The 14,116-nt window shown below is 34.1% G+C and overlaps 1 pseudogene; it reads right to left on the bottom strand.

The window, feature by feature from the left end:
- Positions 1-323: 323 nt before the first annotated feature.
- Positions 324-13,868, bottom strand: LOC131162607 (cytochrome P450 82A3-like; annotated as a pseudogene).
- Positions 13,869-14,116: the final 248 nt, after the last annotated feature.

Consider the following 14,116-nt stretch of genomic DNA (forward strand, 5'->3'; position numbering starts at 1 on the left):
GTTTGCAGGCATTATAAACTTCTAACTCAGTTGGCTTGCAGTCATTTTTCTTAATTTTATTACTTCTACATCAATACATCAACATTGTTTTTTTTTTTTTTTTTATTCAAAGAAAAATTTAAATCTTATCGAGAACATTAATTTGGAATGTTCAATTTGAATTTATGAAAAATTTATAAAAGTTAAATATAATTTCATATTACACTTTATTTAAATTGACCCAAATCAAAATTATCTCAAAGCTAAAATATTAAACACTAAGCAAGCGATTAGAGACTTGAAATCTTTTAATAGACTCTTATCACACCAACTAGCAAATTACCTTACACATATAGGTGAGAAGGTAGGCGAGGTGAGAGGAGGACTTCCAGGGGCGTTGCCTTAGCCATGGTTAGCCCAAAGCGCTCCCCCATGTCAACTGGGTTGTCATCTGGAGTCAATCTCAAACCCATGTAGCAAATTGGCCAGTGTAAAATGCATAACATGAAGAGCTAAAGAAACTCCAGGGAACATTCTTCTACCGTTGCTGAACGGGATCAACTCAAAATTCTGCCCCCTCACATCCACATCCTTGTGGGTTGTCAAAAATCTCTCCGGTTGAAACTCGTCTGGATTGGGCCACACTTGCGGGTCTCGGTGGATCTTCCATAGGTTCACCACTAGGCGTGTGCCAGCGGGGATGTGGTGGTCACCGATGATGCAATCTTCTATGGATTCGTGAGGTGCTCCTAGAGGCCCGGGTGGGTAAAGGCGCAGGGTCTCCTTGATGATGGCTTGGATGTATACCAAGTGTTTCATATGAGTTTCCTGTAGTTGTTGTTGTGTCCCAACCTGAGCGTCCAATTCTTGTTGGGCTTTCATTAGAGTGTGGGGATTGTTGAGGAGCAAGCAGAGAGCCCATACCAGCGTCACAGTTGTAGTGTCGAAACCCCCCAACACGAGAGTCTGTGATCAATTATGTATACCATAAACAATACACTTGTAGTATTTGGTAATGGAATCAATTCTAAATATTGGAATCAGAATTGTAATGTTTTATCTTATTCAGATGATTCCTTATCTTACATACCTTTTCATTAATTGTAGGATTGGATTGTTTCCTAATTTCATTAGTTGTTTTGCATATTGGTTTTAGGGTTGGCTCGTTTCCTTAATTGCATTAGTTGCTCCTATACTTATTATTGTATTTGGTATATTAATTTTAGGATTGATTTGTTTCCATATGTAATATTCTATATTTACATACTAATTTTAGGGCTTTACGTGTTTTCATGCATATATATTTTAGGGTTTTTGATCAGTTTACATTATTTTAGGTATTTTTAGGGTTTCCTTTATTACATGTAATTATTATGGTATTATAGTTATGTACTGTGATATATATGTATATATATATATATATATATATATATATATCTTAAAACATCTAATATTAATTATTTTTGGTATTTTAATATATTTAATATTAATTATTTTTAATATCTTAATACATTTAATATTAATTATTTTTGGTATCTTAATGTATTTAGTATTAATTATTTTCAGCATCTTAATATGTTCAGTATTAATTATTTTTAGTATCTTAATATATTTGTGATAATTATTTTTGGTATCTTAATATATTTAGTATTATTTACTATTAGTATCTCGATATATTTAGTATTAATTATTTTTTATAGTATCTTTAGTGTCTTAATGTATATAGTATCATGGTATTTCATTACTTTCTTTGATATTTGTAATATTTTAGCATATATGTATCCCTATTATTATTACACGTATTATGGTAATTTAATTTCTTAGTTTATTATCTTATTAATATATATTAAAACCTCCCATACTAGTATTTTCCTATAAAAATTTTATATACAATTTCAAAATTTGGGAGTGTATTCTCTTAAGTATTTTCTTAATTATTATCCCTATGATTTTAATGCTAGGGTATTAACCTTCAAGTTTTACGTACCTTTAGTTTTGAGGGAATATATATATAGTATATATATTTTTGTATTATTTATTTATTTATTTATTTATTCATTTATACCACATGTATATTCATAAATCCACTAATAGAGGAGTAATTTGAAAGACTATTAGATTAACTTACGGATAATTCCGAATTAATTAGGTACCATTCGTAAGAACGAGGGCGTAGGGGGTGCTCGTACCTTCCCCTCGCGTAACCGAACTCCCGACCCCAGCTCTAGTAACATAGACCCATTCTACCCCTAACGGGATAGTAATCATGTGTTCTAACCACACTAAAGGTTAGTGGCGACTCCGATATTCTTATTTTTCCTTGAAAATTTAAATCACATATTAATTTCACCACCCCGGGGCACACGCACTTCGGGACGTCGCGACAATAATAATAGTAGTGAAAATAATAATAATAATAATAAATAATATAAATAAAAATAAAAATAATAAAAATAATAATAAAGTATCAATACTGAATAAAATAATAATAATAATAATAATAATAATAATAATAATAATAATAATAATGAAAATAATAAGAAGGGACCCCTTGTTCTATTTGGCTAAGGCGGAAATAGGGTATTTACAGTTGCCCCTTTTAGTAGGCTTGGTTGCTTCAATATAACGGTTGGAACTCTCCTATGTTTTTTGTAGCAACAAGCTTGAAAGATAAAAGACACCTATTTTAGCCAAGCCAACAAACAACTATCTATGGCTTTTCAGTCAGCTACTGTTTACTTCTACTAATCACGAATAACAAGGCAATCTAGGATTGTTCAACACGATTCTCTAGAATATGACTTCTTGAATGAACAAGGTAATCCAACTGATATTTTTAAAAGGGTCAATAAAAACTGAAGAGGATGACTTGCATCAGGTTTGAGAACCCCAATGCTGAAGTATATGATGATGACTTGCACCGGGTGTGAGAACCCGAGTGCCAAAGCAAATGATGATGACTTGCACCGAGTTTGAGCACTTGAGCGCCAAAGTATATGAGAATGACCTACACCGGGTTTGAGGACCCGAGCGCCTAAGTATATGAGACTAACTTGCACTGAATTTGATGATTGTTTCATCCTTCTCTACTTTCGCCTCTTGGGTTAAATTTTTCAAAATTAATGGCTCTTTCTGGCTTGTGAATACTGGCAATATTACTTTCCCTATTATCGCATGAAACATAAGCAAACAATATTTGGAAACTGGACTCATGATGCAAGTGAGATAACAAAATGCATAATTCATTTTACTAATGATAGAAAATCTTCCGAGACAAAGGTGTCCATGGATTACAAAAGGCAAATGAAAATAAGGAAAACAAAAGAACATCAAATGAAAAGGATTAGATAATCAAAAGCTCGCTACTCTAGCACTTTAGCCTTTGCGGTTAACGACTGAAACCATTGATTTGGGAATCTCCTAGATATGTTAACCACTTCCTTCCTCGTGTTTGGGCAAAGGATTTTCCTAGACTCCCAGTTGCTTGTCATCAAAAGCTAACCATCCCACGTCTTTTATTGATTGCACTTTGTGTTTGAAAGCCCAGCATCGGTTGATGGTATGACAGGGGGAATTGGCGTGATATGCACACCTAGCATTTGGGTCATACCATTGCAGGAGAGGGGTTGGAACGAAAGCCCCTAGAACAGTTAAAACCATTCTTCTTTTGAGCAATTGAGGGAATAACTCTGAATAAGACATAGGGATAAGATCTATTCCCCAAAAGTTCTTTTGGCCACTTCTTTCTTGTGCTTGAGCATTCTGTTGGGTGAAAGTAGGACTAGAGTGAACAATCTAGGGCCTTGTTCCTATATGCGTCGTTTGATTTACCATGGGCTCAAAACCAAAGTTTCTCTTGGGCCATTGGTTCCCACCCCTGGTGTACTGATTCTTCCAATTAAACTGCCCTTGTATCATTTGTGCCTCTTCCTCCTTCTTCCTATTAGTCCACCTTTTTCCTAAACCAGTTTCTATGCCACTATCCTTGACTAGGTCTGCCTTGATATCGCCTTCAAATCTCCCTCCCGCAGCCACAATATCCATAAAATCGTGGGGAGTTGCTCGCCGGAGATACGTGCGGTAGGAGTCTTTTAATGTGCTCACGAACAAAGAGATGACCTCTCGGTCACTCACCGGGGGGTCCACCTGGATTGACATATCTCTCCATCTATAAGCATATTCTCTGAATGTTTCGGTAGATTTCTTCTCCATTTCTTGTAGAGTCATTCGATCAGGCGCCATCTTCATCATATGGTGGTAGTGAGTGACAAAGGCATTGACCAAGTCTTTCCAAGTGAGGACCCAAGCCTTATCTTGCTGAATATACCAATGGATAGGGGATTCGGTCAAACTACTTTGAAAACAATACATCATTAGTTTTTCATCATCTGAGTAAGCTGCCATTGCTTGGCAGTACATCACTAAATGCATTCGAGGGCACCGGGTTGCATCAAACTTTTCAAAGTCTGGCATCTTGATCTTTGGAGGCAGGGTGGCTTTTGGCACCAAGCAAAGGTCATTTGGATTAACGGAATCGAAAGTATTAGATCCTTCCATTGCTTTCAAGCGCTTTTCCAGTATGTCACAATGACGCTCGGCCTTAGATTTGTTTATCCCCATATCAGAAGGTACTAACGGAGGAGTTCCTACCACTGGGAACCCCTATGCTGGCACAGTAGGGATAAAAGGAGGCATATTTGGCAGTGGACCCCCCATGACACAAGGTGGTGGAACTGATGTTTGTCCATGATCTGAGGTGAACCCTGGGGGACGAGTGGGGTCCACATCTACTTCGGGATCAACCTACACCGCCTTTCCTTTGTTCATCAGTAACTCCAAGACCTTACTTATCTTATTATTGATCTCTTCTTGTCCTTGTTCCAGACCTAGGACACTGTTTTCCAATTGTTCACTCATTTCTCTTGCTCTTCGCCTGGTATTGTACTGATGCGTAGTGGTCTCAATTAGTGGGGGTAATACATGACAACAGCCAGCTAACCTATTAGGATTGTTTTCGTATTATAGTTATATGAGATGAATTATGCTTATGAAAATTATGTATGTTCTGCCATGATTTGAGAATATATATTTCCCAGATATGATACAAACAGTTACACTGATATGTTTATGTATGATTTTATTTAGAATACAAAAATACTCATGTTGTCACACACTAGTATTAGTTTATTTCCCTTATTGAGAGGTATCTCACCTCAAAATTTCATAAACATTTCAGGAGCCCCAGATAGAAGAGTGGATAAAGCTCCGCAACGTTAGTGTTAGCTGACCTGCCTTGTCTGAAGGGTAAGTTGTTTACTAGGGTCTGATGGATTTTTGGGTTTTGACCCTAGGGCTAGTTTTTGGTTGTTTTGGGATGTGTACTATGGATATAGTAAACTCTAATATTGTATTAAATGATATTAAGATATGTGTATGGTTTTATGATTTCCAGCTGCTTAGGCTTCCGTTATATGTTTCTGTTCTATCCCTGGTACCCACGGGTCCAAGTTGATTATGACCTACTAGATTTGATATTGTATTTTATTATTTAAGAGGAAAATAATAATATGGAAAATAAGCAAGTCAGCTACACTTAGAGTTACAATACCCGTCCCTAAATCAATTCATTCCCGAATCCTGTCTCCAATTCATCTCATGAGCAAGTTTCTAACTCTCAAAGTATCACAATCTTAGTTCTTAAAATTATTTTATCATATTTAAAATGAACATATTCCTACTAAGTACTCACAATAAATGCATACTCAGTTTTGCGTCTTGCCAGCTAAACAAGGGTCTGTATTTAGATTGTAACTATCAGCTTTAAAAGAAAAGAGTGCTCAAACAGTATATTAAACTTCATAGTAGGGAATCTTATTAGTAATACCTCAATAACCAAGAATCCAACAATTCTTAGCATATTTGTTAAGCGTACTTCCCCCAATACCCTTATGATTACTTTTAAAAACCTTCCAGCACAGAACTCCATAAGGAAACCTTAACGACAATCTTATCCTACAATAAAAATTTTTTTTTTTAATAAAAAGTGAGTACCAATCTTGAAAAACTCTTGTATTATCCATGAAGACAATAGAAAACTCATCATCATAGGTGGCACTCAAACTTAATTTATTATTGTCCCCTACCAAGATATTATATTTTTGCATACACACACGCCTATAAATCCAAACCCAAGTTAAATAAAATTTAATTCACAACCTAACATAGACGTTTTCATTTACTTATGCGCACATGTATCTTTAACTCTACTATCCCCTGAAATACATCACCAAAATCTCCTTACACCTACTACATGAGTCCAAACCTTCAACAACCATATGCTTTGTACATCCACTTTTCTTGACATTGTTAAACACCTTATACAATAGGCCAATCCCAACTTAAGTGACATCCAAAACTTAAACAAAAGTTGTCAAATATTTCCCCAATACAATTGGTTGATATGCAAAATGACTCTTAACCAAGACCTTATCATCGACTTCTAGTTCAACTTCAAAACTAATGTATCCTAGACTTCTGAAGATTTTCCCCCAATGAAATCACCATAAAAAAATAACCAAATATACCATTAACATTAGGAAGTTAATAATAATCTCTTCATAACAAACTGCATTATTTTTCCACTATCAGAAAGAATTCAACCTCAAACTTTAAAACATAATAGATGAATAACAAAGGCAACAACTATTTTTCTTCTTCTACTAACTCAACATGTTGTGAACTCCAAATGCAGTGGTTCAACAATTTCAGTAGCAACATCCTCAACTACCCTTATCTCACTGGTTAACCCTTCTTTGAATAAACCGAAAGGAAAACTTCTCTTTCTAACTAACAATGTTTCAGACTATAGAATAATACTCATTCAAAACTACCGAAATTTCCACTTTACCTCCCACCGTTCACAAAATTTAAACAATTGGATAGGACCTCCTTCCATCCTCGAGACGACCGTTTTCAAATTGAACCACAACTACACTTGTCTTCTCCAAACCCATAATCGCCAGCAACTCTTGCCAGAACCTTTCCTATTCATTTGTAAACCCAACTCTGTAAGCTTACCATTCTAATTTTATTTTGTCCCCCTCCAAGTGTTTATCTTGCTAACTTTTTGTAGTGAATACTTTTCTTAAATTTTCAAAAATGAAGGCAAACATTCCCAAATCCACCATTAACTGCAAATTTGGGTTTTCTCCTCCAGGCAAACAAAACATCATATCCAGACTTTTCCACTCACAATTTAAAGGGTTCTCTTTTAATCTGACACTACTCTGTGGAAGTTTTGCTTCCATACTATATATGTGTGCTCATTTATTTGAATTATAATGCCATACATTAAAAAAATTTGATGGTTTCCAACCAAATTTTTTCTTAACTTATCAACTTAATATACTAGATTATCTTATTAAATAGATGCTAGAATTGTAACTTTCAAATCTGAGATGACTAGCTCGACTAATCATGGGATGAGTTTTAAGACACCTTATGCATAACAATCTCTTTTACATGCTGATATTCCCTTGGGTGTTGCATACATCTTTATGGATTAGTAATATGATTTCTTGTTACAGGTTCTTCTCACACTCACATGAATTAATTATTTCCATATCCTTTTGTGTGTGGCCCCATTTAATTGAAATTTATCCCATTATTATTATTATTATTATTATTATTATTATTATTATTATTATTATTATTATTATTTTATTTTCTTTAACCAGTTAAAAAGATCCTCACTCTTTGAAATTCTAAGTTCATTGGACACTTGACTCATGGACTATAAAAATATCTTCCATTCCTCTTTTGCTCGAACAAAATCTACATTTACTTTCGTGACATTTTTATTGCAAACCAGAATTGAATTTGACCATCTACTCTCCTCAGAAAGTGATCTAAGGACCCATGAATGACTTATGGAAATATTGAATATTTTCTTTAAGCACAAGAAACACAGGAGAGAACAACATACACCAAAGAATTATACTTTTTATGAAACCTTAGGATAATCAGTATCCACAAGGACTTCACCATTAAAGAACCCCTAGGACTTCTTAGCGTCTAAATCTAAAGGTAACCAATAACATTCTTTTAGTTGTTCTTAGATCCATGCACACTAAATCATAAGGAAACCATAAGGAACGAGGAGTACACTCTAATGTGTAAAGGCGAGCACATTCCAAGAATACACAAAATTCTATTTCAAATATTCCATTTTTGCAAAGCCCGGTAGCTTATTCCTTGATGTGACTATTTACACAAGATAAAGAACATAGTGTAGCATTTTGGGAGAAAAATGTCAATGGTTTGTCGTGACTTTTCCAGAACTGCCGGCTGTTCCAAAAAAATCATCGAGAACCCTCGATGGATTTCTACTTTTGGCTGCAAGAAAAACTCCAAAGTTCCAATTGCTTGTTGTATTTTAATCCGCTACATATCCTATATCGAATCGCTCTTTCCACACCCAGCCTACCCATTCCAATCCTCATTCTACTTTATACCTATACTCTAGTAAAGATCATTCTTAAAGTCTACAGAATCTGTATCCTAAACTTTGATACTAACTATAGCGACCTGAAAATTTCACTTAATTTTTCTAATACCAACTATGATGCCCCGAACCCATAACTGGGGTCGAGAGTGTTATTCTAAATAAATCACTGATACCACATAAATACACAATGGAAGATCTCCATAACAATTACCAGTGTAATTAAAATATACTATATAACAATAAATTCATCCCAGTAACATAATGAAGTTCTGAACTTATCTCCAATATCAATTTAATACGTCCTTAGGAATTTCAAGATAAACCAAAATAACAAAATGAACAATTAATGTCCCACCCACACTTCCACCGTGCTATTCTGGTTATTGTCATACTCCATAGGGCATCTGAAAAATGATATATAATGATGGGATGAGACACCTCTCAGTAAGACGAAATACTTTATTATTAGTGTGTGGCAGATGAGTTCTATTGTGACAATTATTTATATATGTCTCTTATAATACCCCTAAATATACTCAACATCAGTATAATCAATATGATACATTTAGATAAGTCTACTAATGTAAGTTTTACAACATATCATACACAAGGTAAAACAATTTATAATAAATCTACTAATATAAGGTTTACGACATATCACAAAAAATATAATGCAATTCAATTACATCTACTAATGTAGGTTTTACAACACATCACAGATAATTAAATTTACACTTCTATAGCACTTCTATATGCCACACAAACCTTCTCCTTCAATTTATATGCCGCGCAGGCTTTCAGCATCAGTATAGACTTCACAGAGAGTTTCTATACTGAGCATCACCACTTCAATTTATACGCCACACAGGCTTTCAGCATCAATATAGACTTCACACGAGGTCTCCATACTGAGCATCACCACTTCAATTTATATGCCACACAGGCCTTCGACATCAGTATAGACTTCACACAGAGTTTCTATACTGAGTATCACCACTTCAATTTATACGCTACACAGGCCTTCAACATCAGTATAGACTTCACATAAAGTTTCTATACTGAACAACACCACTTCAATTTTTATGCCACACAAGCCTTTGGAATTAGTATAGACTTCACACAGAGTTTCTATACTGAGCATCACCACTTCAATTTATACGCCACACAGGCCTTCAACATCAGTATAGACTTCACACAGAGTTTCTATACTGAGTATCACCACTTCAATTTATCAATCAAATGCAAAATCTAACTTACCATTTCATGATTAATGGAATTAAACTATCATATCCCCATATCTATATCAAACCTGTCATTTTATAATTTCACAGTATTCCTACTATATACATATATTTATAAACTAGTATTACGCCACATACTCACATTATCATACCATAACAATTTCAACAAATCCATGTAAAATTATTTGTTAATTAATCTCATGCCACACGGTTTTAGGTTAAATTTTTCATTTAAGTAATCCGTTGGGAAAAAGTGCGTATTTCTAAAATCTGGTCTGATTATTTTATGAAAATTCTATTTAATTTGAACATGCATTTTTTCCTAAAATGGTTGCACACGAACCACTCTCCTTGTTATTCCCAAATATTGATAATACTAAAAAACAACCATTTCATATGCCCAAATCATACAAAAATTCAAATACGACGTATTCGTATAATATACTCAAATTTAATCAGTTCACAATCTTTAAAAAGTTGACATAATGTATTCCCCTTACCTATTTACTGAAAATGTTCTTGCAATGATCCTAAATCGACGCCTGCGTCGTTCGGAGCACAAAACCTGTAATCATATATTTTAGTTAAATTAACTAAATCATGGAATAATTATTATCCTGATGTCCCAAAAATTTAATATAATCAAATCCCTGCAGTTTAATATAATTCCAAAGTATTCCCAAAAAAAATCTAATTTAATTAAATCCCTGTAGGTTAATTTAATTCCAAAATATTCTCAAAAATCTATTTTAATCAAATCCCTATAGGTTAATTTAATTCCAAAATATTCCCAAAAATCTAATTTAATCAAATACCTGTAGTTTAACTTAATTTTAAAATATTCCCAAAAATCTAATTTAATCAAATACTACAATTTAATAAATAAACCATAATTTTCATACTCAGAAAACTATATACAATATTTCAATAATTATATTCCATGATTTATTTGGGTGAATTTCTAAAATAATTGACATAATCCATCCCCTTACCTTATCCCAAAAGTGGCGCCTACGACGCTCAAATGATGAATCCACTCTGGTTAAAATGTTGGTGGTTGAATTTGGAACTTAGGGATATTTTCCGTTCTTTAATCAGTGCATGCTTCGTCGAAAAATCAAGGAGAAAGAAAATGAGTTGAGGAGAGAGAGAGAGAGAGAGAGAGAGAGAGAGAGAGAGAGAGAGAGAGAGAGAGAGAGAGAGAGAGAGGGCTAAACCGAGAGGGGCGTACAACCATGGGAGAAAAAGGTGAGGGGGTTGCTTAATCTTGAAAATTAAAACTTCAAGATTCACCTATATATGTATATATATTTTATTACTAGATTATAGTAATATTACATATATATATATATATATATATATAATACTTTTTATTGTTATTATAATACTATTTATTTTATTTGTTTATTTGATTAATTAATTTAATATTTTTTATTTTTATTTTTATTTTTATTTTAGGATCATAACTCTAATCAAGTATAACTATTTTTGGGGTCGTTGCAAATGTGTCGTGTACTGGTGTTAAATCTACCTTAGTAGGTAGCATACCTTGCAATCCTAGTTAGTTAAATAACGTCGATAAATCATTTGCTAATCTTGTGAGGGATGCATTGGTGTCCTTATATTCAAACTGTAAAAAGTTCTCAAAATTGGAGTTGTTGATAAAGTTGCTTCATACAAGGACAATGCATGGGTTATCTCAGAGCGCATGTAACATGCATTTAAGCCTATTTAAGGCATCATTGCCTGATGGTGAAACACTTTCAAAGTATTTTTATGAGACAAAGACATACATACGTGAATTGGGTCTCAATTATACTCTAATACATTTGTGTAGGTATGATTGCACACTTTTATGGTGAAATCAAAAATACAAATGAGTGTCTAAAATGTGGTGAACCGAGGTATAAAACTAATCAAGAAGAAAGGTAAAAAGATCCATTAAAAAATTGTGTGATATTTTCCATTAATACTGAGGCTTCAAAAATTATACATTTCTAGAAAGACTACTACAAATATGAGATGGCATAAAGAGAAACATCTTCAAGAGGAAAATACCTTTAACCATCTAGAGGACTTGGAAGCTTAGGCCGTGTTTGATAAAATACATCAGTGGTTTGCTAGTGATCCTCGCAATATCAGACTTAGCCTTACTTTAGATGGTTTCAATCATTTTAGAAACATGAACAACGTGTATAGCACGTGGCAAGTTATTATGATTTCATACAATATGCCGCCGTGGCGATGTATGAAAGAATCTTTCATTTATATTTCTTTGCTTATTCTTGGACCGACAACGCCTAGTAATGATATTGATGTTTACCTAAGACCGTGAATTGATGAGTTGAAAGAACCATGAGAAAAAGGAGTAAAGACATTTGATGTGGAAATTGGGACAACTTTTCGACTGTATGCTGCACTATTGTGGACAATTAATAATTTCCCTACTTACGATAATCTATAAGGGAGGGTCACCCAAGGTTGTAGCTGTCCATTTACCAAGGAAAGTCATAATTGTATGACCGGAGTAATATCGTTGGATATATCCTATTGAGAAGTAAATTAAAAAGAACCAAGAATGTTCACATGATATCCTCACTTTATTTATAGAAGTCACTAATGTTATGTAAAATGCACAGGTTCTTGTTATTTTTAAAGGGTTATGTGCGTAATAAAGCATGGCCAAAAGGTTCAATCATTGAGGCATACATTGAAAGTGAATTTTTTGCATTTTTCTCATTGTATCTACACGATATTGACACAAGGTTCACTCGTAAGGAGCGAAATGTAGACATTCATGGCAATGCTAAAGTTGAAGAACCCATCAGCTCTGTATTTCGAGCAAATGTTCAATTGTTCGGTGGACAAGTTTATGATTTCATTGATACGGAGGACCTAGCAAATGCACATTTTTACATCGTCAATAATTGTAATGAAATTGTTCCATATATCAAGTACATGGTTTCCAAATCCATACTATACACTGTATATACATATGCATATATATATATATATATATATATATTGTAGACATCCTATTTTTACCCTAGTCAAATCGAACAAGGGGTTCCCTTTTATTATTATTATTATTATTATTATTATTATTATATCGTTATTTTATTATTACTTTCTTATAATTATTATTATTATTATTATTATTATTATTATTATTATTATTATTATTATTATTATTATTGTTATTATTATTATATTTAACTGTAAATATAATTATTATTATTACTATTATTATTTTCATTATTATTCTTATTATTATCACCATTATTATTATTATTATTATTATTTTATTATTATTTTCATTATCGTTATTGTTATTATTATTATTTTATTATTGATACTTTATTATTATTATTTTCATTATTTTTATCATTCTTATTATTACCTTACTATTTCCATCTTTATTAGTATTTACATTATTATTATTATTATTATTATTATTTCCATATATTTTATTACCATAAAAGTATAAAAAAAATAAAAATGACAAAGGAAAAGAAAAGAAGGATTTTTAGGGTTAGAGTTTTTATAAAAAGGGGAAGGCGCACAGCGAAGGGCAAAACACACAGCGCTGGGGCGCACAGAGCCAAGGCGGCGGAGGCCAAAAGAAAAAAAAAGTTCACCTTTCTTCTCCTTCTTCCTCTTCTTCTGCTTCCCGAGCACCGCTCCAGCCCACCTGCCCTCTCCCTTGTTCTCCTCTGTTGCAGATCACCCAGACCAACTAGCTTCCCTGCCGGAGCACCAACAGCCGGCAACCACAGCTCCGGCCAGACCCACCGCACTTCCTACTGCACGGCGGCTACACCACCCGAAGTCTCCATCTTTGCCAGTAGCTAAGCCACCTTGCACTGCCGCCAGTCCACAGAACCAGCCACCATTCCTCTCCGCCACGGCACATCTTACCCTCTCCCATCACCCAACCTAGCTTACAGACCAGAATAGAAGAACGGCCAAGCCCCTCAGCAACAACAGCTCCGGCGACCCAGCTCTGTGGTCTCCCGAACGCCAAGTCACCCTTTTGTTATCGTCGCCCTCATTCCATCTCCACCGCCACCGTCACGCCAGATCACGGGGTCGTCACCTTTGGCAGTATCGTACGGGAAGAAGGAAGTAGGTTGGGTCCTCATCGCTGGAGAGAATAGTTGGAGCAGGCATCATCGTCATCGTCATCTGGAGCGGGTCCTTCCCTTCGCAGCAACTCATCCCCGGCGGTAAGCTCCTTTCATGCAAGCCACACACACGCGCACATATATATGTCTATATATATATACATGTACATGTAAAGTTTAAATTTTTTATCATACATTTAATTGGGTTTATATATATACGTATATTGGTTTTATTTTAATTCTTAAAGTTCAAGTTTTTATTTTTA

Source organism: Malania oleifera, chromosome 8 (assembly GCF_029873635.1).
Source record: "Malania oleifera isolate guangnan ecotype guangnan chromosome 8, ASM2987363v1, whole genome shotgun sequence".
Taxonomy (NCBI): Eukaryota; Viridiplantae; Streptophyta; class Magnoliopsida; order Santalales; family Ximeniaceae; genus Malania; species Malania oleifera.